Genomic DNA, 23,920 nt, shown 5'->3' on the forward strand with positions numbered 1-23,920 from the left:
GCGTACAACCAAGATATTTACTTTTTCATGAAAGATAAAGTTACTTAGCATGACTTGTAGACTTGCCTCATCCTCTTCTTCCAAAATATAGCATTATAAGATCAACAAGTATAAATAGTAGCAGGAATGCGAAGGCCGTAAAACAGAGTATAGGAAATAAAAAATACAATTCACTATATGACACTGGTTCCATCAATTTCAATCTCCTCCATAGTTTTTTCAATTCATTGACAAAATCAAGAATCTTCAAATAAATTTAATTGGTTGTGTATTTGGAATTACACAACAGGTCCAACTCTACTAGAAACATGTACAATAATCATGCCATAGTCATAATTATAGGCTGCAAGAAATATTGGACTATCATAAGGGAAAAAGAGATGCATTGAGTAATGGATAGTGTTAGAACAGAAATAATAGCCTCCTTCCTTGGGTTTCCTCCTAGGCTGCCTAACATAAAGAAGGATAGAGGTGGGACATAATTTGAAATGTTTAATTAATATTCCTATGTGATTAGAGAACAATCCACTCAAGCTGGCAACAGAAAGAACCAAGTTCTCTATTTATGAAATTTGTAAAGAATAATTTCTTTCTTTATGCTAAGTTAAAATCTTTTTCTCAAAACAAGTCCTGGTGAATACAATGAGAATTGCAAATGATTAAGTGATCTTTAACAAAATCAGTAGATCAATTGCTCAGATATTTAAGACAATTATCTACAAACTGATTGACTTGGTAGAAACTAGACTTATGGGTCAAGAAAACATGTACTATGACCTGTTGCATTTGGTATGACTTTCTCTTTGCAGGTCAAAGGTTTCATTTCTTATTGGTTAACACATGAATATTTCTTTCCATGTGTTTAAATCCCTATTGTATATTAAATAATAAAGGTTTCTATTAAAGTAGAGAATTACCTCTTTTTCTCCATCTCATGTTTCATTGTATTAGCAAGAGTTTTCTCTCCGCACTTGCGATATCCTGGGAAAAAAGGAGGCAAGTATAATTGGTAGCTCAGATAATTCAAGAGAAATTATACACAAATATACAAGTGGAACTACGAACCGGCACTAGCAGCTTATAAAAAAGTAGTGAATGAATATAATTGGTAGTACAAATAAGGCTTTATGGATGCACGACACAAAGATTTATTCTTGAAATCCCTGTAATATTGCAAAGAGTTTCTTCTTTTGGTGTCTTGCTCACTTGTAATTACTACAATACTTTCACCAAAAAACAAATACTACATCAGTTCCTTAGTGATAGCTTTATAATACAATTACTTTTCTCTAAAAAAGATTTACTTCTTGAACCTCAAAATTCTTTAGTGCAAGACATTAAGATTTAGCAATAAAACTAAGGAAGAGAAAGGTCACTATAGTTTTAATTTTAACAAGGCAACTAATCCTCTTAAGGTCCTAGTTGAAATCACAGTAATTATTAGATTTCATATAATTTTCTAAGAGAACAGATAACATCTAATCTCAAAAAACATTCAATCCCTTGGAACCCGAAATGTCCATTGAAACCAGAGATACAAATACAACATCTTCCTCAAGATGAACGATAGTAATACTCACATCACTAAATGTAACTATTTCCAAACTGAGTTTCCATTACTAATGAGGATAGAATCAGTACAATTGAAATGCATTAAGTCAATTTTCAAACATAGATGCTAAAGAAGCGAATATAGACAAAGCAGAAACTAACTTACAGTGAGATGTGGGAATCAAAGTAACACAGCTAAAGAGAGACTTGCATCCGCAAAGCCAGAAGAAGCCTATTATTTAGGAGCATTACAACCCAAAAAATATGGCCAAAGCAGATGCCAAAATCTACATCTATCCCAATACCAAAAAACACAAATATACCAATAAATAAATAAATTATAGTTACGATCTGCTTGTGAATCTACAATCAATAGAAACGAACGTAATATTTTTTTTTTTAAAAGAAGGTAAAATAGAAATACCAACCGAATAAGACATGAGACCATTGATTAGAACTGAAATGGAGCTATAAGTACTAATATGGATGAACCACACTATCTTTATTTAGAACATGCAAGAAAATGGTTTATTTCATGCCTTAGTTTATGTTTTGAGAAGGCGTCGACCCTGGTTAGGACCTCCTAAGTAAAAACTTAAATCGAAGCATTCAAGGAATTGAAACTCTAAACTAGAAACAACTAAAACTAAAGATGGAGCTTACAATTTCAAGCCATAGCTGCAACATTGGAAGATAAGGTTGTCGCTCATTTGAACCTCGTAACTCAAAGCACGAGTCGAAGAGTTGAACTAATTGGGGAAGGTGAAAGCCAAAATAAAAATAAAAAGGGGGAGGGATTCGGGGGAAAAAGGGAGGGAAATTTGCCGCTTTTATTTTTGCTGAAAATTGAGAAAGAACTAAATATTCTTTAGTCCACAAGTTAAACAAATTGTTGAGAAAAATAAATATTTTACCAACAAGAAAATACTTTTGGCAACACTGACAATTTATTGTTGCCAATTTATTTATATTTTAAAATTGTTATATTACCCAAAACGTTATGTCAACAAAATTAAAATGTTAGCCAACTAGAAATTTTTGTGGGTAAAATTTATATGATATAGCAACAACTAAATAGAATTGTTGCCATGGCTATTCCATAACCGACTCTTGTTGCCGAGTCGAGGGGGCTTGGCTTGTACCAGGCTCTAAAAGAGTTTTCTTCGAGCGATCTTTCTATCTTTTTGGATTGCATGCCCAATGCAATGCTTTTTGTAGATTGAGATGGATTGATCTTCGCTATCGTGCCTCCTCCTTGTACCAGTTGATGCTAGGGCAGTGCTTAGTATGAGTTTTCTCCTGTCCCAGACAGCTTCGAGGTTCCCATCGATCGATTACAGAGGTTTCTACCACTGAACTTGCTTATGTTTCCCTTTGATCGAGTGCTATTCTATAAAGAAGATTGAGTAGGAAAATATTGAATTGGCTTCAATCGAGATTGCCTCGGCTTCTTAGGCACATGAGGAATCGGCCTAACATCTTTTCAATCGAAATCCCAATCAAAGATAAGTTCTACCAAGGCCAGGATCTGAAAGAGAGGATGCACTTTCCGAAATTCCAAGTGACATGATTCCTCCTACAGAAGCTAAAGTTGAATGATCGAAGTCTTCTTTAGGTTCAGTCGAATAGATCGAAGCGAAGTCATTAATTCAACCATTCGAATGGTCTCCCCTAACATTGACCTCTTTTCCAAATAAACCGAACCGCGATACCACATTCATGAAAAAGATATGGCCATGTATCTAGGTTGCACAACCCATTTAGATCGTTCTATTCGTGATTGAAAAATGACCCCATCGCTCCTTTTAATGGATATTCTTAGCCGTCCTCCGAGGGTTAACACCCTATAGATCAGATCGTGAACTCTTTCAGACCCTTAGTTTTACTTGGTTGGAGTATAGTTTCAGCCTGCCTTCCACCAAATATAAAAAACCTTAGAGCTGCCTAACCTGCTGACATCCCGACGAAGAGAGTCATTATTTGTGTTACATCTTTGAATCCGAGAGAGGGCTTTTCTCTTATCTATCAAATTATAGGCATTGAAGCGATCGAGAGAAAGTAAGAAAACTATTGCACACACCCCTCATTCCCCCTTTACTAATATAATAGAAGGTAAGGCAAAAGCAAGAGCGAAACTACAAGCTAAAAGCAGGCGTGCCTCTTTTATAAGAGAATATGATACCATCCCCCAATTTTGGCGCACTTTTTTTCGATGAGCTAAGCATAAGCGCCATATAAGTCAAAAGCTATCGTGAGACCTAAAAAAGCAAGGTCGAAATCCATCCCTCTTTTCCTGTATTTTACTAGTAGGGCTAATGAACGACCCTTTGATCTATGTCGTGGAAAGTTCAACCAGATCTGATTAGAAGTTCAAAAATGAGTGGAGTGAGGGGTTTTAGAGGGAAGGGGGGGGGGGGGGGGCGAACTTTAATTGAAGTAGGGACGAAGCTCCTCTCCTTACAGTCAAGTGGCTTTCACTCCTCATAGAGAGTTAGAAAGCGTCAGTTCTCATAGCGAGGCTTAGGCCGACGGGGTAGGGCGCGACCCCCCAATTCTTAACCCCGACCTACACAAGTGGTTTTTTAACCCACATTTTGAAAAGTTCTGTTAGGTTCGTAGTTGCAATCATCGACCTTTTCTTATTTTACTTAACATAGCTTTTCATCTCCTTGATAGCTGGAAGTTCTCCAAAAGTACATAATGGAAATGTGAAACCACATAATAAGTATCATGTAGAGCAATGTCTAGCTCAGAATTAGCCAGAACTATTCCAGTGAGTCCTCCTATGGTGAACAAAAATATGAACCCTATAGAAAATAACATGGGTATTTTGTATTGTATCGAACACCCCATATGGTAGCGATCCAACTAAAGATTTTGATTCCAATAGGGACAACTATGATCATGGTAGCTGCGGTGAAGTAGGCATGAGTATCAACGTCTAAGCCCACAGTAAACATATGATGAGCCCAAATAAGAAATCCAAGAACACCTATACTAATCATCGCATAAACCATGCCTAGATACCCGAAAATCAATTTTCTCGAAAAAGTAGAAACGATATGACTTATGATACTAGATCCAAGCAGAATGGGAATATACACCTTTGGATGACCGAAGAACCAAAAAAGATACTGGTATAATATGGGGTCTCCCCCTCCAGCGGGATCAGAAAAGGTTGTATTAAAGTTTCGATCGGTGAATAACATGGTAATTGCCCCTGCCAGTACCGGAAGTGATAATAAAAGTGGGAATGCTGTCACTAGAACGGACCACATAAATAGAGGTGATCTATGCATAGTCATTCCTGGTCCATGCATGTTGAAGATAGTTGTTATAAAATTAATATAACCTAAAATGGATGAAACACCAGATAGATGAAGACTAGAAATTGCTAAATCAACTACTCCTCCAGAATGGGTGGTAATACCACTTAAGGGAGATAGACCGTCCACCCAATGCCGCTACCCACTTCTACTAAGGTTGAGCTTAATAGGAGCAAGAGACTTGGAGGCAACAACCATAATGAAATATTATTTAATCGTGGAAATGGCATGTCAGGCGCACCTATCAGAATCAGAACAGACCAATTACCATATCCACCTATCATCGTCGGCATAACCATAAAAAAGATCATTAAAAAATGTGAGTCGTTATTAAAACATTATAAAGTTGATGATTCCCACCAAGAATTTGATTGCCGGGTCGTGCTAATTCCATACAAATCAGTTCTTAGAAGCATGTGCACATCACTCCAGCAATGGTACTGAAGATAAAATAAAGAGTCCCTATATATTTGTGGTTAGTGGAGAACAACCATCGAACAGGTTTGTCGTAAAATTGAGATTATTTCGTTTCCTTCCTTATCAGAGAGGGGCCCGCAAGGCTTATTTATTGAAAAAGGGGGAGTGAGATGGGGGGGGAGGAAGAATGGAAAACCCTCACTTTATTGATGGGACATTTTGATCCCCTTTTCCTCTCATCCTCCCCCGGTTCTGGTTCAGGAAAAGGGTCAACGCAATGATCTTATTTCGAAGCAAATCTGGAGTTTTCCCTTATCCGAACGGGTCTTGCAAGAAAATAGGATTTCATATTGAGCTTCACATATACGCTATTGGTATGGGATGGCTCCTACTATCTCTCCCCACTAAGAACTGCACGTGCGAGTTCCCCCGCATACAACTCAAGTGGCGAAGGTCCTTTCCTTCACACTTGGTAAGCGTTTCGCTGTAGCCAAGCTTACTGCTAGCCTATCGGCTAGAGCCAAGCTTCGACCGTGAATGCTCGTCGCTTCTAGCCGCCTTATTTTGTCACCCGAGATCCAAGTCAGAACCGACAAAGATCTCTTGATTCCTCACGGCCGGGCCGGCTTGGAAGCAAGCTACCTCTTGCCTATCTCACCTCCTTCCTTCAGCTGGGTGAGCCTTCTATTTTCGGATCGTCTTCTACCCAATGTGGTACCCTTCGTTTTTTGTTCCCATTAGGTTTACCTTGTTCACAGGTCAACCCCATGGCAGCAAGAAAAGGTAATCTTGTGCTATACTCTAGTGATCTCTTTCCTACCGAGATACGCAAACTTTCATCGTGTCCCAGATCACATTCCGTGAATCAAAAGGGGAAACCTACTTATCTATCAGCTCCTCTCGTAGATCGGTGTGGTTTTACGAAGCATCTAAGCACAGTTCACTCGCGTTGATCAATCAAGAGGGTTGCCGCCACTCTTTAATAAGGTTATCTGTTGTATCACTTCTTGCATCCTGTCCCACGTTTCATACCTCCTCTTTCTTCTTAAGGTAAGATAAAGGGCCAGGCATGGTGGGGTATGAGCATCCAATCGGCAATATTTTTGGCTTGACCAAGAAGTCTTATGTCCTCCGAGTCGCCGAGTCGCACAACGTTTTAATCGAAAGAACTTCTTGCGCAATTCCTGCCTTTATGTTTTTATGACCAGAAATTCTTTCTTTATTTTCATATAAAATTGTTCTCTAGACCTTTTCTCAATATGAGATGATCGTAACACAGTATATATGACTCGTGATTCAGGAAATCCAATCTTCCGTGTATAAGGCAGAAGCCCCCAAAAATGGTTTTAAAAAAAATGGGTGATCAAAAGATCGAATTACTATGCCTATCTTGGTGGTCGTTACTTTTGGTGGTCTTTCTTTTTGGTCCTATTCTTGTTCTATTGATCAGAAGCATCCAACATCACCATGCCGGTTTAGAATTCGATTCTAAGGGCTAAGCCCCCCTAATTTTCTTTTCCTTCTGGCCGTGTGTGAACCACACTTCAGAAAGGCCAAAAAGGGGGTCTCCTATATCTCGTCCCATAGAGAATCTCCACATTGCAGATCGCCCCGAACCAACCTAAGATAGGGTTGGCTCTGATGAGTGACATCTCTTTCAATCTGGCTCAAATACCTATTTAAGGTATTCTCAAAAAGCGCAGCCTCCCTAGTAAGGTGGTTAAAGATGAGGCCGCGGATATCTGATCTCCAAGCCATAACCATGTGGGGGGAAACCCATCCCGCACCAATGATGCTTCTATCTTTTTTTCCAACAACATTTGTTTCTCCAAAATACCCAAAAAGGGCGGGAGGTGCCTAGCCTCGTTCCTATAAATGAAATAGATCAACAATTGCTGTTGAAGATCTATCCTCCTTTGGATATCAGGAAGGAGAGGTTGTGCTAATTCTGGAACGAGCACCTCACATGGAATGGGCGCAACCTGGGGCTCGGGAAGGCGCAATTCTGATTCTCTCGGAGAAGAGAAATCAAGAGCGCCATACGAGGAACCCCTTCCCCCATCGCACGCGGCTACGAAGCAGTCAAGATACTCATTTGTTGAATAAAAACTTGTCATAATCAGAAGGAAGAGAGCTGCTCCCAACCCTAAAAGGTTCCTTTGGAAAAGCTCTTTCTCCCTCCTAATTATGGTAGTCGTGGTTGATACGAGGATCTTATGTGGCGGAGCGAACTCTTCTTTCGTGTTGCATTTTCTCTGGCGGACCCTCCGGTCCATCGTACTGGAGCGATTCAAGAAGAACAATTAAGATCATATTCTATCCTTTCTACAATGACTATAGACGAAGTGCTTCATTTCAGATCAATTCTTTGATGCAATCGCTTCGATCCACCCCCTTGGTGAAAAACCGTAATACGCCCTAAGGAATTCCTACCAGCAAACGTCCATGTACTCAAAGTGAATTGTCTAAGTGCTCTCCTTTGTCTCATTTTTTATCTCGTAATCATTCGATTCCGCCCCTAAAGCTAGATCCTACTCCTCCTCCTTCTCCTTTAGGATAGGATCCTCCTTGGTCCTTTTTACATAACACTCTCGGTCGCCCAAGAGGACTGGCTATCTTTCTCTTTTTACACAATATCTTGAAAGGAAAAGAAAAAAATCTACCTTGGCAACGTCATTGACTGATAGTTTATCTTTCGAACCGGTTAAATACCTATAACAAAAAAGGTCAAAGCCCGCTGAAGCACTAGAAAAATGTTGACCACGATTTCTAACGCTTTTCAAAAACCATTTGCTTTCAACGCCTTGAGTGGACAGATAATTACGGCCACTAGATTCTTTATACTCTTACTAAAGTATAATTAAGACTCAACCAATCTTGAAAGTTCCGTGGACAACTGACATACCTTGAATCTAGCCTGCAATCCTTTCGCATTTCTCTTATCAAATTTCTAGTTAGAGAGAGAGCTAACCGCTGCCAAAATGCAGCAGTTTTTCTTTTATATGATAGCACCCCTTCCCTCCTTGTTCAAGTAGTTCAAGAGTGAAAGGGCATAGTGAAAGAAGGGAAAATATCTTTTAAATATATTCTACCTATAAAGGCAGTTCTCTTATATGGCAATACTAGATTGGCGAGACAAGAGAGAAATCTTAGAAAGTAGTAAGATGTCTATGGGGCTTGCCTTACAAGTAGTGACTATACCACTTACATATCGAACAGATCTTACTCTTAATGGAGTCATTTCAATATGACCTAGGAACTTATAGAATACCGAACTTGGATAATCGGTAGAAGAATGATTGGCTAGATCATTTGCTTTAATGTAGAAGAACCCCTTTCTACGCTACGTTCCCAATAAAAAGCCGTCACCCTTCTGTCTCATGTTAGCCACACCAGAACAAGAAAATATAAACTAATCAACCAAGACTCAGTCACGACATTTGTAACCTCACAGCCACTTTCTTTCCTAGAGCTTGCAGCCATTATCTTCGCTTTTCATATATGGTGACATTACTTGTATGGGGGAAGTGCCAGATCTTTACGGATCATAAGAGCTTGAGGTACTTGATGACACAGAAGGAGTTGAACCTTCGCCAGGATGGCACACTTCTATTATGGGGACGAGTTTGTGTTCCTCAGGACAGTGACCTACGCCATGATATCTTGGAGGAGGCGCATAGCTCACCTTTTTCCTGCACCCAGGGAGCACAAAGATGTACAAGACGATCCGCCCACACTATTGGTGGAAACGTATAAAGAGGGATGTCGTTGAGTATGTGGCTAAATGATTAGTGTGCCAACTAGTTAAGGTTGCGCACCAAAGACCAGCAAGACCCTTACAGCCAGTTGAGATACCACAGTGGAAGTGGGGCGAGATAGCCATGAACTTTGTCTCTGGATTGCCGAGGGCTGCAAGGCAACATGACGCCATTTGGGTGATTAGTGATCGGCTGACCAAGTCAGCTTTCTTCTTGCCGATCAGTATGACTTACTCTACGGGCAAGCTAGCCCAAATATATATTGATGAGATAGTGCGCCTACACGGGATACCATCATCCATAGTATCAGACAGCGGTTCAGTTTAGCCTTGTGGCAGAGCCTACATAAGGCTTTGGGTAGCAGAGTGAGTCTTAGCACAACCTTTAATCCTCAGACCGATGGCCAGTCTAAGAGGACCATCCAGACATTGGAGGCTATGAGGAGGTAATCCCTTGACTTTCGAGGTTGTTGGGACAGACATCTACCCTTGGTTACGTTCGCCTATAACAAGAGTTCTCAGGCGAGTATAGGCATGCCACCTTTTGAGGCATTCTATGGACGCAAGTGCAGGACTCCCCTATGTTGGGATGAAGTAAGGGAGAGACTGATTCTTGGGCCAGAGATTGTACATGAGACCTCTTCCTTCGGTCCGATTAGTACATGGTTCTGTCATTTACCCTGCGCATATCTATTCCTTTAAGCTTATATCTTATAGTATTGCAATCAGACTCATTGGATATGTTCCTTTTCTCTTCTACTTTCGAGAGTCATATGGGTGAGGAGGTGAGCTTTAAGCATATACCCATAGATAGATCTAGGTAAGCGACCATCAGCGGTATGGGTAGTATCTACTATCAGTATGACAGTCTAAGGCTATTCGTAGATGTAGGTCGTAGAGATTTGTGAAGGGCTATCTTTAGCATAAATAACATGGTTAATTATAGAATAGCGTGATGACCGTAAGATGATAATAAATAAGGTAAATAGTCTGGAGTGGATTTCTAGATCAGGGTGCCGGCATCACACATATAGCATGTGTGCCATGAGTGAGAGGGTATATGCCAATAAGACCACCAAAGGCCTTTGTGGCACTATTGTGCCACAGAAGTCATGAGTGATCATTGGTCCGATGCTTCAGGTGAAACCAATTCCCAGGGTGTGACAGGCGGTGTGTACAGGGCCCGGGTACATATTCACCGCGGCATGCTGATCCATGATTACTAGCGATTCCAACTTCATGTTCCCGAGTTACAGAGAATAATCCGAACTGAGGCAATCTTTTCGGATTCGCTTCGCCTTACATCCTTGCTTCCTATTGTAATTGCCATTGTAGCACGTGTATGGCCCAGCCCATAAGGGCAATGCGGACTTGACGTCATCCCCACCTTCCTCCAGTATATCACTGGCAGTCCTTCGTGAGTGCGGCACACACCTTTTTATTTGTTTCAGAGCCGTTTGTTTGGGCAGGGCGTACTAAACCCACTACGTACCACACCATCGGGTGGCTCTCCTGAATGCTGAGTCTTTCTCTGCCGTTAACTCGACGTTGCCGTCACCTGCAAGATAAGGCCAAAAACTTGACTTTAACAAACAAGCGAAAAAGACCATTTCTATTTTGAAATAGAAAGTGCTTTGAAATGCGCCGGCTACCTTCTTACTGACAACACAGCTATGTGCTGGCACTCAATTAGTAGTGTTGGCACATCACTCAACTCCTCAGCTCACTTCGGTTACAAAGACTTTCTCCTTAGGCGCATGTCTCAGCAACACAAAATGAGGGTTTTGCTAGTTATAGGACTTGAACAAACATCTCACGACACGAGCTGATGACAATCATGTAGCATATGTATGAAAGTCAGTAGCATACCGTTAAGGACATGTTTTCTTGCTCATATGTCAAGGGCTGGTAAGGTTTTGTGCGTTGTATCGAATTAAACCACATGCTCCACCACTTGTGCAGGCCCCCGTCAATTCCTTTGAGTTTCGGTCTTGCAATCGTACTCCCCAGGCGGAGTGTTTCACGCATTAGCTAGGCCCCTGATCTGCGTAGACCAAGGGCAAACACTCATCGTTTTCGGCATGGACTACCAGGGTATCTAATCCTGTTCGCTCCCCATGCTTTCGCACCTCAGCGTCGGTAGGGACCCAGAGAGCTCCCTTTGCTTTTGGCATTCCTTCATAGATATCCGGATTTCACCCCTACACACAAAATTCCACTCTCCTCTGTCTCACTCGAGTGAATTTGTTTCAAGAGCATTCTGCCAGTTTTTGGCGGCTTTCACTTTCAATCCGATTCACTGCCTACGTGCCCATTACGCCCAGCCATTTCGAAGAACACTTGCCTCCCGTCTTACCGCGACTACTGGCACGGAGTTAGTCGGGGCTTCTTCATCGAGTCATGTCATGATCGCGCACTTGACAAAAGAGCTTTACAAGCGGCATTGCCCTTCTTCACTCACACGATATTGCTGGATCGGGCTTTCGCCCATTGTCCAAGATTCCCCACTACTGTCCCCGTGGGAGTCCGGGCCGTGTCTCAGTCCCGGTGTGGCTGATCATCCAAAAAGACCAGCTAAACATCATTGGCTTGGTCAGCCTTTACCTGACCAACTACCTAAAACTACACATGCTTATAAAACAACGCTTTTCAGCTTTCTTCAGGATTTGGCCCGAACTGTTCGGCAGATTCCCATGCGTTACCCACCCGTTCGCCACTTTATTCTCAACTCTTCTCACCTCCTAGGAGAGACAAGCTACCTTTAGCTAGGAGCCTCTTTTCCTTCTACCCAACTCCCCAAAAACAACGTTCGACTTGCATGTGTTAAGCATATAGATAACGTTCCTTCTAAGCTAGGATCAAACTCTTCTTTTGAGTATGATTGGGCCCTGCAGTGGTAGAACCTGGTGAACCAGGTGTACTATTTCCCAACCTTCTATGGACTTTTCTTCTCTTATGATTTTTGCTACTTTCTTTTTGATAGTATTAGTCTCTTTTAGAGTATCGGTCTAGTCAGTCAACTAATCCACTCGTGGAATGTGTTTGGTATAGTAGTAGTCTGGTAGTTGAGACTTCTCCCCTTCTTCTTCAGTAAAGTTGAGCCCAACTATTATATTGATTATGCCAAACATAGCTTTAGAGGCTCTTACTAGATAGGGCAGCAGAATAAAAGTCTCACTACTAGCTTTTAGTCTTAAGCAAGCAGCGACGGTCAGGAATGAATGTTATACTAAACTATTCGCCATTTCATTAGGACAACACTTGCTTAGTCTTTTTCTAGCTTGATTGTGAAGAATGGTTTGGAAAGGTCAGCTAAAAGACGGTATATATCAAATTTCAAACTTATTCCTTTGTGGCTGGCTCCAGTGCTTAACGCAGGTTCCCTCCACATACATATGAAAAGTAAGCCAGCTGTATTAGCTCATCAACTCTCCTTGACCCACCCTCACTATATAGGTGCGGACTTGCGTACGGTATCACTTGCCTAACAACTGCCAAAAGCGGAAGCTTCAATGTTGACGGGCTTATTGTCTCCTTTCTTATCTTAAAAAAGGGAAAATAAGAGAGGGATCACTCCTCGGGCAGTTGCTAACCGTTGTGCCTTCCCTTCTGCTTACACCATTTGTTTGTGAATGCTCCGCTTTGCTCTTTGTCGCGCTACTTTCGCTAGTAACCAACTTTGGATTCTCCTTAAGGCATTGTGTTGAGTAGGGATTTGAATAGAAACTCTATTTTAGGGCTCAATATTGCTGGACTCTACTCTTATCCCCAGGCTCGCTCCGCTATATACCTAAAGCTTCAACTCAATCACTTGGACAGAGCGATTTGACCTACAAACTGCAGGCTCGGGTGCGAGAACGGTATCCATTGCATGCTGCCCCCTCCCAATAATACGTGTTTATCAATCACCCGCTTACTACAAGAATGTATCATGATGAGAATCAAAGCAATCTTATGAATGCCCAGTTCTCCTATCTTCTTCGGGTCCTTAATAGAACTCAAAACTAGTTTTCTTCTGTATATAAACTATATCTTTCTCTTCCTCAGAGATTGAATTGAAAGTCGACTGAATGTGATGAAAGTTATATGCTTAACACATGCAAGTCGAATATAGTATGAAGGCTTTCTCTTCTAAAGGCAGGGGTGATGACTCCATTGGGGCATTAAGTAGGGAGTTGGAGGAAATCAAGGTGCATCCACTTCGTTATCTCAGTCTCTTTTTGTGCAAAGAGGTAGAAAAGATTCCGCCCTTCTAGCCTCGAGTAGTGGACAATGTATCATTGATAGCAGTGCTATTGATCACTACTCTGGTATGAGTAGCATTTTCTCTTCACTTAACCCATCAACATCATTGGGTAAGCTAAAGCTTGCTGATGGCTCTACTATTCCCATTGTTGGGAGTAGGGGTGGCATGTGGGATGGGCCCGGTCCTAAGTGGGCTTCGCGGGCCAGGTCCTAAGTGGGCCGGTCCTAAGCGGTCCCGGGCTTCACAGGCTTCTTGTTGGAACCGGCCCGGGACCGGGACCACGAACTAACGGTCCCGGGTTAAGTGGGCCGGTCCCGGGCCTAAGCGGGCCCAAGCAGGCCTAAGTGGGCTCAACAGATACTTTCTATTTTTTAATTTTTTTTTATACAAGTTAGAGAAAAAAATGGTAATAAAAATATCTAAGGTAATTTGTAAATTATATTATATAATTGTCACCTATGTAGATAGTATAGCATATATATATATATATAGTATAGTGTAGTATAGTATAGTATAGTATATACTATATGATACTATATATACAGCTTAAGATATATAAAAAGACAAAAATATTTTAAAGAGATATTCAAAGCAATGCGTTATAATTTTATTATAGCATTAAAAAATTATGACAATATCTTTCTTAGTCTTCCTCCCTCCTATGGAATGAGCAAAACAAGGTGCTAATACCACCATTGAGAAGAAAAAGTAACTAATCAAGATGTGCCAAAATACAAGTTACATATTAATTTATATGGTATCTCTTACAAATTTCATAAATCCTTTAAGGTCCGGAGGAATTTCCGTTGGTGGCGGCGGAAAAGAAGCTTGGTCATCACCACTTCCAGGCGAAACATCATCCTCCGCAAGTTCAACTAGCATTTCTTCGTAAGCTTTGTCTACCTCTGGTTGTGATTCAGCAAGTCCAAAATTTCTTCTTTCCGAACGGATCAAATCTCTGAAAAGTACTAATTTTTCCAAGCTCTCCCTCATAGACACTCTATAATCACCGAGTTGAAGTCTTGCTTGACTGAAAGCGCTCTCTGATACCACTGTTGAAGCTTGAATAGTTAAAATGTCTCGGGCCATCCTTGAAAGAATCGAAAAGTGTTTTTCGTTGTCCTTCCACCATTCCAAAATATTAAAGGAGCCATCGGAATTCACTTCCTCAATTCCCTGTGACAAATAAACTTCAAGATCATTTAGTTGTGAGAAATTACTAGTACTAGGACTTTGATAACCCCTGAACCCTGCCCAAGCACTAAGTGCTCTTACTCCCCCAGCTCTTTTAGATGATTGAGAACTAGAAGAAGAAAGAGTTGGAACGTTTGGTCTAACATAATCTAATGCAACTTGATAAGCATTATAAATTATTTGAATATTTATTTTAATTGAGGCTATTGCGTCCGGAAGTTTAGACAACTCCTCATCTTCAAGTGCTAAAGCATTATAAACAGTTTCATACCAAAATTGAGGACCTCCTAATTTCATAGTAGGATTTAATAATGCAGCAGCACTGTAAATAGGGGGAATAGGGAAAAAACAATTTTTAAACTTTTTTTCTCATAGAATCAATAGCAAGTTGATAAATTTCCCCACCCTCTGAAAAATGATCAAATAAATTTGCAAGTTCTACAATATAAACTAAACAGTTAGAAATAGTAGGATAATATTGCATAGAAAATTTATTTGTAGCAATATGAATTTTTTCTAAAAAATCTACAAGTATTTTAATATTAGCCCAATCCGCATTTGTAAGATGCTCATCATCATCACTTACATGAGCATTAAATGTTGAGTTTATGGGGTTTCTATATTCATATGCAACAACTAAACTTTCATACATGTAATTCCATCTAGTTGGACAAGGTTTAGGAACCTTTCTTTCTCTTAGGCCAAATTCATCTCATCTTTTAAAATATTCTCTAAGTCTACTTCTACGGTTTAAATAAAAAAGCCAATTAAGAGCCATTTTAACCTTATCAATTTCAACATTTAAAATTCGCATACCATCACCCACAATTAAATGATAAATATGACAAATACATCTAACATGAAAAATGTTACTAAATGCAGGACTTTGTGTAGTGGTAAGCAAGGCTACATCATTTGTGTTACTAGTAGCATTATCCATTGAAACTGACATTATTTTATCATTAATGTAAAAATATCTACAAATATCTGTAATCGTGCTAGAAATAAACTGCCTTGTGTGACGTGAATTAATTATTCTATAAGCAATAATGCGCTTTTGCATTATCCAATCCTCATCAATCCAATGACTGGTAACAGTAAGGTAATCACAGTCATTACCACTTCTACCAATATCAGTTGTAATAGCAACACGACAATTTATATGAGTAAATAAATAGCGCAAATATTGTTCATATTCATGTTTATATTTATAATATCGCTCTTTATGATTTTGCGAGGAAAACCTTTATAAGTAGGATTATAATCTTTTCTAATACAATGCACAAAGTGAGGGTTAGAAGAAAAATTATAGGGTAAGCACATAACAGTAACCATTTTTGCCAATTCTTCCCGACTAGGTGCACTTGTCCCCTTGGCCAAAGCTTTCATACAAAAATATTTAGCTTTATCTTGAGGGTGTAGCAATATGTGTCTAGTCAAACTCCCCTCCCCCCCGCGACTTCCAACATATTTAAAAACTAACTCTTTGCCACAAGTTTTACACTTAGCCCTATTTTTTTTCTCTTAGCTGAGTAAAAATGGCCAAACAAGAGATGTTTCTGCCCGTTTAGAAGGTTGTCTAGAAAAAGTAGGGGCAGTAACAGGAGGGTCAGACGGGGTATCATTTGGATTATTATTAGTTGGGTTAACTTCAGGAGCAGGACTAGTGGGTGTATCGTCATCCGGTTGCGTTTCATCAAAATCTATTTCTTCATCATCATTTTCATCAATAGTTGGATCACCATAAAGAGCATTCATATATTCATGGTTTAATTGTTCACCGGGTGCAATATTATGGCAAAATTGACTCTCGGTAAATTATAATAAACTATTATCGCTATATAGAATAGGAGGTGTAGGACGGGTAACAAGTTTGGGTCGGGGAGCCGGGGGAAGTGGAGGAGGAACATATTGGCCACTAGATTCACCACTCTTGAATTTTTTCTTATTTTTACTAAACATTTTTATTAAGGAATAAGCCATCTTAATTAATCAAGCAAAGTAAATAAAACAAACAAAACTATAATATTAAAACTTAAGAGTTGGAACGAGTTTATCGAATTGACGAACAACTTGTTGAAAATTAATTATCGTTGAAGACTTGAATACTTCAATTCACCAACTTCACAATTTTGCACAAAATGTAATAATTATAGAAGAATATTAGAGAGAAATTGATGATTTTGTGAGAAAAATGAAAGAATGAGGGGGTATTTATAGTTGAAAATAGGGAAAAAGTGTAATTATAAAAAGTTTGGGGCTAAAATAAAGTTTGGGGGGTTAAATGGCTATTTTGCAAATAGCCAACGACTATTTTGGCAGACCAAACGGCTAGTTTTTAAATGGCCAAACAGTCAATTTTTTTTATTTATTTAAAATTATCCGTTTGGTCTTGGATAGGCCCATTTAGGACCGCTTGAACCAGCCCACTTCTCAGTCGGTCCCGGTCCCAAACGGTCCCGGTCTCGCGGGCCTCCCCTATAGGACTGGCCCACTACCCAACCCACCTCCCCACGGTCCGGGTCCTATCCGGTTAGGACCGTTTAGGCCCACCGTCCATTTGGGCTTGCGGTCCTAGGCCGGTCCCGGTCCTAACTGGCCCATATGCCACCTTTAGTTGGGAGTGGTACTGTGAAAGAAAACCGCCTCGTCCTTATCCCTGAATTCTCTTTTATATGTTCCGTCTTTTAATCTCTTGTCCTTGAGCTCCTTAACAAAAAAAGCCTGAACTCCAGTGTAACTTTCGTCTCTGATCGGTGTCTTTTTCAGGACCCGAGGATCGGGGGGGGTGTCCTTGGGAGTGGACTTGAGGACAATGGGCTCTACAAATCATCCTTGAGACTTCTGGTCTTATGTCCTCCACACAAGCCTTGAATGCTCCTTCTTATAATGAAATCGAGTATGGCATCGTAGATTAGGGCATCTTCATGTGTGAAAGATGCGAGTCTTAGTTCCTAGTTTATCTGAATCAGGTGTGTCTGAGTTGTAGTCTTATGTATGCGAGGGGGTTAAACATATTCTAAAGTAATATTCCTATAGTGAGAGTCATTGTAGTGTAGTATTTGAGTTAGTTCACTTTGATGTATGGGGGCATGCCCCTACTCTTTCTTTATCAGGTTATAATGATTTTGTGACTTTTTTGGATTCTTTCTCTCGTCTTACTAAGGATGAGGTTAGTTTTATCCTTCCTTTGTATCAAAAGACTGTTAAAACTCCATACAATGCTTCTATAAAAAGACTTAAGTCAGATAATGATAGAAAGTACATCTCCCAGAAAGTGCTGCAGGGATATTTGAAAAGGCAAGGTATTGAGTCTCAAATGACATGCCCATACACCCCACAGCAAAATAGGGTTGCAGAATGGAAAAATAGACATTTATTGAAAGTTATTAGGGCACCTTCCTTTGAGATGAATCTTCAAAAGTCTTTATGGTTTGAAGCAGTGTTAACCTAGGTTTTACCTGATTAATAGGGATGCGTTCCGTGGTATTGAAAGGGACATGTATAAGTGTGAAATCCTAATGTTAAAAACTTTATTCTTCTACCTAATTTCTAAATGTATCGAAGTCCTGAGTAGTAAAGAAAAGTGGGATGCTATATTTCCAGGATTGAGATTCGTAAATATGTTAATAGATTCTTGATCTATATCTTCCATTTTTTGGTGTGTGTTATGTCTATGTAACCGGGACCTCTCATGAGAAATTGGATCCTAGAGCTGTGAGATGTGTCTTCACTGGTTATCCTACATCACAAAATTCTTTGATCCCATTACAAAAAGAAAGTATGTCTCTATGGATGTTACTTGATTTTCAAATCAACCCGATTTTCATGACCCAACCAAGAAAACCTTGAGTCATCAACAAGAAGGACCTGAGTCAAATTATCAGCCGTGTTTTATAATCCTATGTCATCTGCCCATAGAGAAAACAATGCTACTACTCCTCGAGGGAAAGATGCGGTCAAGACCAATTAGTGGAAGACATACTGACCCAACGAGTTAAGAGAGGACTTGTTGTCCCTTATGTTCCTCTTGTTAACATCGATGATATTTTCTTTGAATTGGGAAATGTTAATATGCCTCAAGATGAAGAGAGTAAAACTAACCCTGAAACTTCTGATCTTGATCTTACGATTGCAGTCAAGAAAGGGGAAAAAGAGCATGTACCTAACTCCCTTTGAACTACTATATATCCTATCCAAAATTGTCATCCTCCGACAAGGCCTTTATATCCACTTCTAATTCGGTATCCATACCAAAGACTACAAGGGAAGCCTTGTGTGCCCCTCACTAGAAGAAGGCGATGATGTAGGAGATGAGTGCACTTGAGAAGAATGAGACATGTGAGATTATTGATTTACCTCCTGGAAAGAAGACCGTGGGATCTAAATGTAAATGGGTATACACAATCAAATTCCATCCAAGTGGGGAGATTGAGAGATATAAAGAAAGGTTAGTGGCAAGAGGATTCACACAAACCAAAGGAATAGACTATGGCGAGACCCTTTCAATAGAGGCAAAGGTCATTTATATTAGAATCTTACTTTCCTTGGCTACACTGAGATCATGGCCATTGTATCAGTTAGATGTGAAAAATGCCTTCTTTCATGGGGACTTGCACGATGAGGTATATATAGAGATAGCACCCGGATATGAAATGAAATGGGAGTCACATAAAGTATGCAGATTGAAGAAAGCTCTGTATGGATTGAAGCAATCCCCGAGGGCATGGTTTGAGAAGTTCAGTAAGGCCATAATTTAGTTTGGCTACAAAAGGTGTGCTTCTGATCACACACATTTCGTAATAAAGGGTGAGAAAGTGAGCCGGATCATAGTAAATGTTTATAATATTGTGGTCACTGGTGACGATGTTGATGAGATTGCAAGATTGAAGGCTTACCTGAGCCGCATCTTCTACATAAACTTGGCATGCTAAAGTACTTCTTGGACACAGAGGTTTTCGAGATCTATAAGAAGTAGAGCTATCTCTTAAAAGAAGTATGTCCTTGATTTGAAGAAAACATGGATGTTTGGTTGCAAGGCCGAAATTAGCCCAATAGAAGAAAATCATAAGCTTGAAGAAAAGAGAAAAGAACCCTTGGATGATGCAGGCATCAAAGGCTTGTGGGAAAACTTAGATATCTTACTATCACTAGACATCACATTACATATGTTGTGGGGTTGGTAAGCCATTATATGCATGCTCCTTGTCAAGCACACCTACATGTAGTATACAAGATCTTGAGGTACCTCAAAGGTTATCTTGGCAAATGTATGATCTATACTAATCATGGCCATGGGAGAGTTGAAATCTATAGTAATGCTGATTGGGGTAGGCCAGTAGAGGACATGAGATCAACTTCAGGGTGAGAAAAAACTGCTGAGAAAGCATCTTGGCGAAGATAAAAGAGTTCGACACCTGAAAACCCCAAAACAAAGCATGTATTCTTCCTAAACCCCCTATTCTTAACATGACAGATATTGAATAAAGGGACGACCGAGGGGGTACCGATTTTAGGGAAGCATAAAGAAAGACACCGAAAGGTTATGTTAAAAGAGATGGCTACGAGGCTAGTGCAAACAATATGTTGAAATAGTAGATTTAGTAGTTTGCTTTCTTTCTCCGGGTATGAACTCCTCCCTTGAGGAAGGCCCATGTTGTGGCAATTCAACCCAGAGGCTATAGTTACTATAACTAATAAGAAGCATAGTAAAGTCAGTGTAGAATAATATAATCTCTTATTAGCTTATGAAGGAAGGAAGTAAGTGTAGCTTTGAAAGAAGCAAGGAGGCATTAGGGGAAACCTAGATTCAAGGTCGGAAGAATCGGAAACCGACTCGAAAACGGAACCCTTTCTCTAGCGGCCTCTTAGCTTCTTTCTTTATAATAAGTCCAGGCCAATAGCTGCTCCTAGCTTTCGGACAGTTAGAGCACTGATAGATAGAGCGAAGAGTCCATAAGGAGAAGAGCCAAGGCTTGTCGTAGATAAGAGTTGTATACGATAAGTTTGAGTCTTATATCTTATTCTCGAGAATTTCTTCTTTCAGGTCTTGTTTCCTCACTAAGTGGCTGCACACACCTGCCTTACAGATATAGTCAAGCACAAGACGGGTATTTACTTGTTCTTTTTAGCATGTTCTAGGTAAAGGGTATCTACGGTTGAATTCATGGTTTTGCTGGTCGGCTGAGGAAAAGTCAAATGGTATTTGGAGGTATAAACAAGGCATGATTTTCGTCTTGATGAAGTGTAGAACGGGGTTGTCTTTCTATTGAGCCGGGGAGATAATCCAAATCGTAGTCAGTGTCCATTATTTGATTGAGCACAACGTGGTCTGCTAGTCGCATTAAACCATCCAAAGGAGTACCGTCAGCCCCCAAAAGTGATTTCCTTCTCGCGCGAAAGAAAAAAGATGTTTAACTTTTTTGTCCGCCTCCTTTACCTATCAAATATTCTGTTAACATTACAGATGACACTCTCTTACCTCCTTCACACTGTGGGTCTATGTATTCATCCCGGATTCTTCATGATAGATTCCATTTTCCTCCTAAAAATAACTTGTTTTCTGTCAGTCACCTTGTAGCTAACCATCTTCGTCTCATCTTTTCTTCTTCTGAGTGTCTTATCCACTATCAGCTCATGGGAAGGATCGTTGGCCGGTTGGGAAAGCTTTATTATACATGTATTCTTCTCTACATTCACTTTTTTTAGATGCTTCATTAGGATAAGGAATGGGATCCGCCGTCGCCTGAGACATACACAACATACAATGCAAGACTTCTTCCATTGTCTAGGGTATATTCCTGCATTTCATTCAGATGGGTTGAATAATTCTTGTGATTATTTGCTGTTGACAATTGTATGCTCCTGGATTAAACATAAGAATCCAAACAAGTGTGCCTTTCTTTGGATTTATTCATTCGTTAGTGTCCACTTGTGATTTGACCTACGACTGATTTAGGATATATCACAAACAACTACTTGAATTTAATTAAGGGGTCCTACTCGAGTGCAGTCATTCGTAGGTGAAAGGTACTTTACTTACTATTATAAGTGGATGACTACAGTAGATAGATCTGGCTTTCTTTACTTAGAGAGAAGTCCTAAGATCTTTCTAAGTTTAATATATAGAAAGTTTGGAAAATAAGTCAAATCTCTATATCAAGAGGTTGAGGTCTGAACTCCGGCGGAGAATACGTGTCAAGGGTCTTTGATTTCATGCTCCTGAAGATAGGAATCAAACGTGAGCTATCGTGTGTTCATACTGCGTTGCAGAATGGGGTGTCCGAAAGAAAAGATCGACATATAGTTATAGTTGAAATAGCTTTTACTTTGATGATAAATAATGGAGTACCAAAGCATATATGGGTTGAAGCATTCACTATTACAGTGTATTTAATCAACATAGTGTCATTTTCATTTATCAACATGAAATCCCCCATTTTCTTCTCTTTATGGTCGTGATACTTTTTAGGGAGAGATCACTGCCCTTTCTGAGACATATGACTGGGTTACTTTAAATCAATCTTCAGAGCACAGTTCCGATAGTACAGTTCAAGGTGCCAATAATTCATCTTCAAAAATCATTCTATCTATGTTTGCCGCCTCAAGCGAGCACTTTATGGCCTTAAACACGCACCCAACCTATACAAAGGGCTATAGCTGTCCACTATAGGAGCTTTCTTCTAACAATCCCTTATTTGGTATGTCACGAAATCATGAAGCGAACTCATTCTATTCAATATCTATATGGGGGAAAGAAGATCGAAAGCCATTGAGTAGTGAGACTTTATTAACCCATGGTTGAAGAATGAGGCGATCAAGAAAGTCCTCCCCTGGAAAAAATATCCGAAGATCTTCTCTTTCCTTTTCATTACAAACAAAGCGAAGGCGCTACTTTTAGCCCTTTCAAGAATGAAGGCCCGCGCGACACTCGGCGTTAACACTCCCAAATCTGGAAATCCTAACCACAGTTTTAATGATAACGGGCGGCGAAAGCATACAAAGATAGTGAGGCTTCCATCGCTTAGATTTAGGGCGATAGGGCGCACCACAGATACGATAAGAAGCACCCCTCAATCGATAGGTCAAAGACAGAAAGATAGTACCAGTGACATCTCTAATCTTTGAGAAAATCGGGGTCTTTTCCACATAATAGCGTCAACCAAAGACCGGAGCATCTTAGCAGACACTGGAGAGAAATCCCTAGTAACTTCGTCGCTCAAAAATGATTTGGCAAACTCCAAAACATGACTTATAATAAATAATCTTTCAAATGGGAGACTTTTCTTTATATATAGTTATAGTACACTAAAACTATATATTATGCTATGTGGCCATCACCTTATCGTAGGCGATCACTGTCGCCAAGAATGGCATAGTCGCAAAGCTTCGTCGTGCCATATACCATTTCAGTAGCTATCCACACAAGCATATGATGTTAAAGTGTGAATAGGGGCCAAGAACTAAAAAATCTGAGGGGTTGACCCTTCGTAAACGTCACAACCGATGACCTATAGCCTTTATTATAATTATAGAAACTATATGGTAATTGAAAGACTATAGAACAAAGTATGAACGTCTAGGAAGTTGCAAAGGGATTTTCGAACAACCCTGCATACATGACGTCAGGATAACATATAAGGAATCGGTAGCAACTTTAAGATAAAAAGAGATAAATATTTTCTTTCTTCTCAAGTTCTGCAACGGTTGGGTCTGATTATAGGTACCATCCATTCTTAACCTTGCCAAAACTTTCATCCATCGCGTATAGGCCGTACCAAGGCCTGATATAAGGGTAAGACAATGCGAATAACCTTTTCTTCCCTGCCTTCTCGACCTTCATTCCCATCCTGCAACCAAAGTGATAGCGGCTGTAGCATCCACCAGTAATGTGTGGAAGAGGGTAAGATTTCTATATGGATATGACGTATCAACACCTTTTGCATCTTTTCATTTTATAGGAAATATAGTTGAATAATATAGTGTTGGTTCCTGAGGACCAGGATGGCCGAAGATCAAAACCTAAATGTACCAGGGGTTGATCATCGAAGCCTGGGCAATAACGATTAAGGAGTTTGAGCGCTGATGTAGCTAAGAGCCACCTTCATAGTCAATTCATTAGGGTTGTCACTTTCTACCCGGAAAAATATCCACCGTTTTCTTTATCTGTTAAGCCTCACAACTATGAGACTTCCTAAAGAAAATGACAATCGCAGTTTATCAACCACTCACAAGACTAACGATATCTTCGACTTAGCTCTAAAAGGTAATCCACCCGGCCCTTTCCCAACCTATACAAGGTGAGCGAAAGATAATGAAAGGGAGACAAGGTCCTAACTAAATAGAACACAAACTCCCATTCCATCTATCATATCTATCGAGTTGATCCGATTCGTTCTTATATATAGATAACGCAAGAGAGAACTTATG

At 40.0% G+C, this 23,920-nt stretch overlaps 1 protein-coding gene and 1 long non-coding RNA gene across 5 annotated transcripts in view; both read right to left on the reverse strand.

Annotated features, from left to right (window-relative positions):
- The window catches only part of LOC104106934 (guanine nucleotide-binding protein-like NSN1), a 191,306-nt gene that overhangs the window by 46,915 nt on the left and 120,471 nt on the right, over window positions 1-23,920 (reverse strand). The gene's annotated exons all lie outside the window — the stretch shown is intronic.
- On the reverse strand, window positions 76-2,206 carry LOC104106933 (uncharacterized). Of its 4 annotated transcripts, none has more exons than XR_004509770.2 (3): window positions 1,980-2,206; window positions 918-1,844; window positions 76-300 (listed from the first exon to the last, which is right to left on the reverse strand). It is a non-coding gene; the product is annotated as an uncharacterized lncRNA (long non-coding RNA). The 4 variants fall into 4 exon arrangements; XR_001971358.3 differs by having other exon boundaries at window positions 76-297; window positions 1,980-2,204; XR_004509768.2 differs by having other exon boundaries at window positions 76-297; window positions 918-981; window positions 1,980-2,143.

This window comes from Nicotiana tomentosiformis, chromosome 1, assembly GCF_000390325.3.
Source record: "Nicotiana tomentosiformis chromosome 1, ASM39032v3, whole genome shotgun sequence".
NCBI classification, from domain to species: Eukaryota; Viridiplantae; Streptophyta; class Magnoliopsida; order Solanales; family Solanaceae; genus Nicotiana; species Nicotiana tomentosiformis.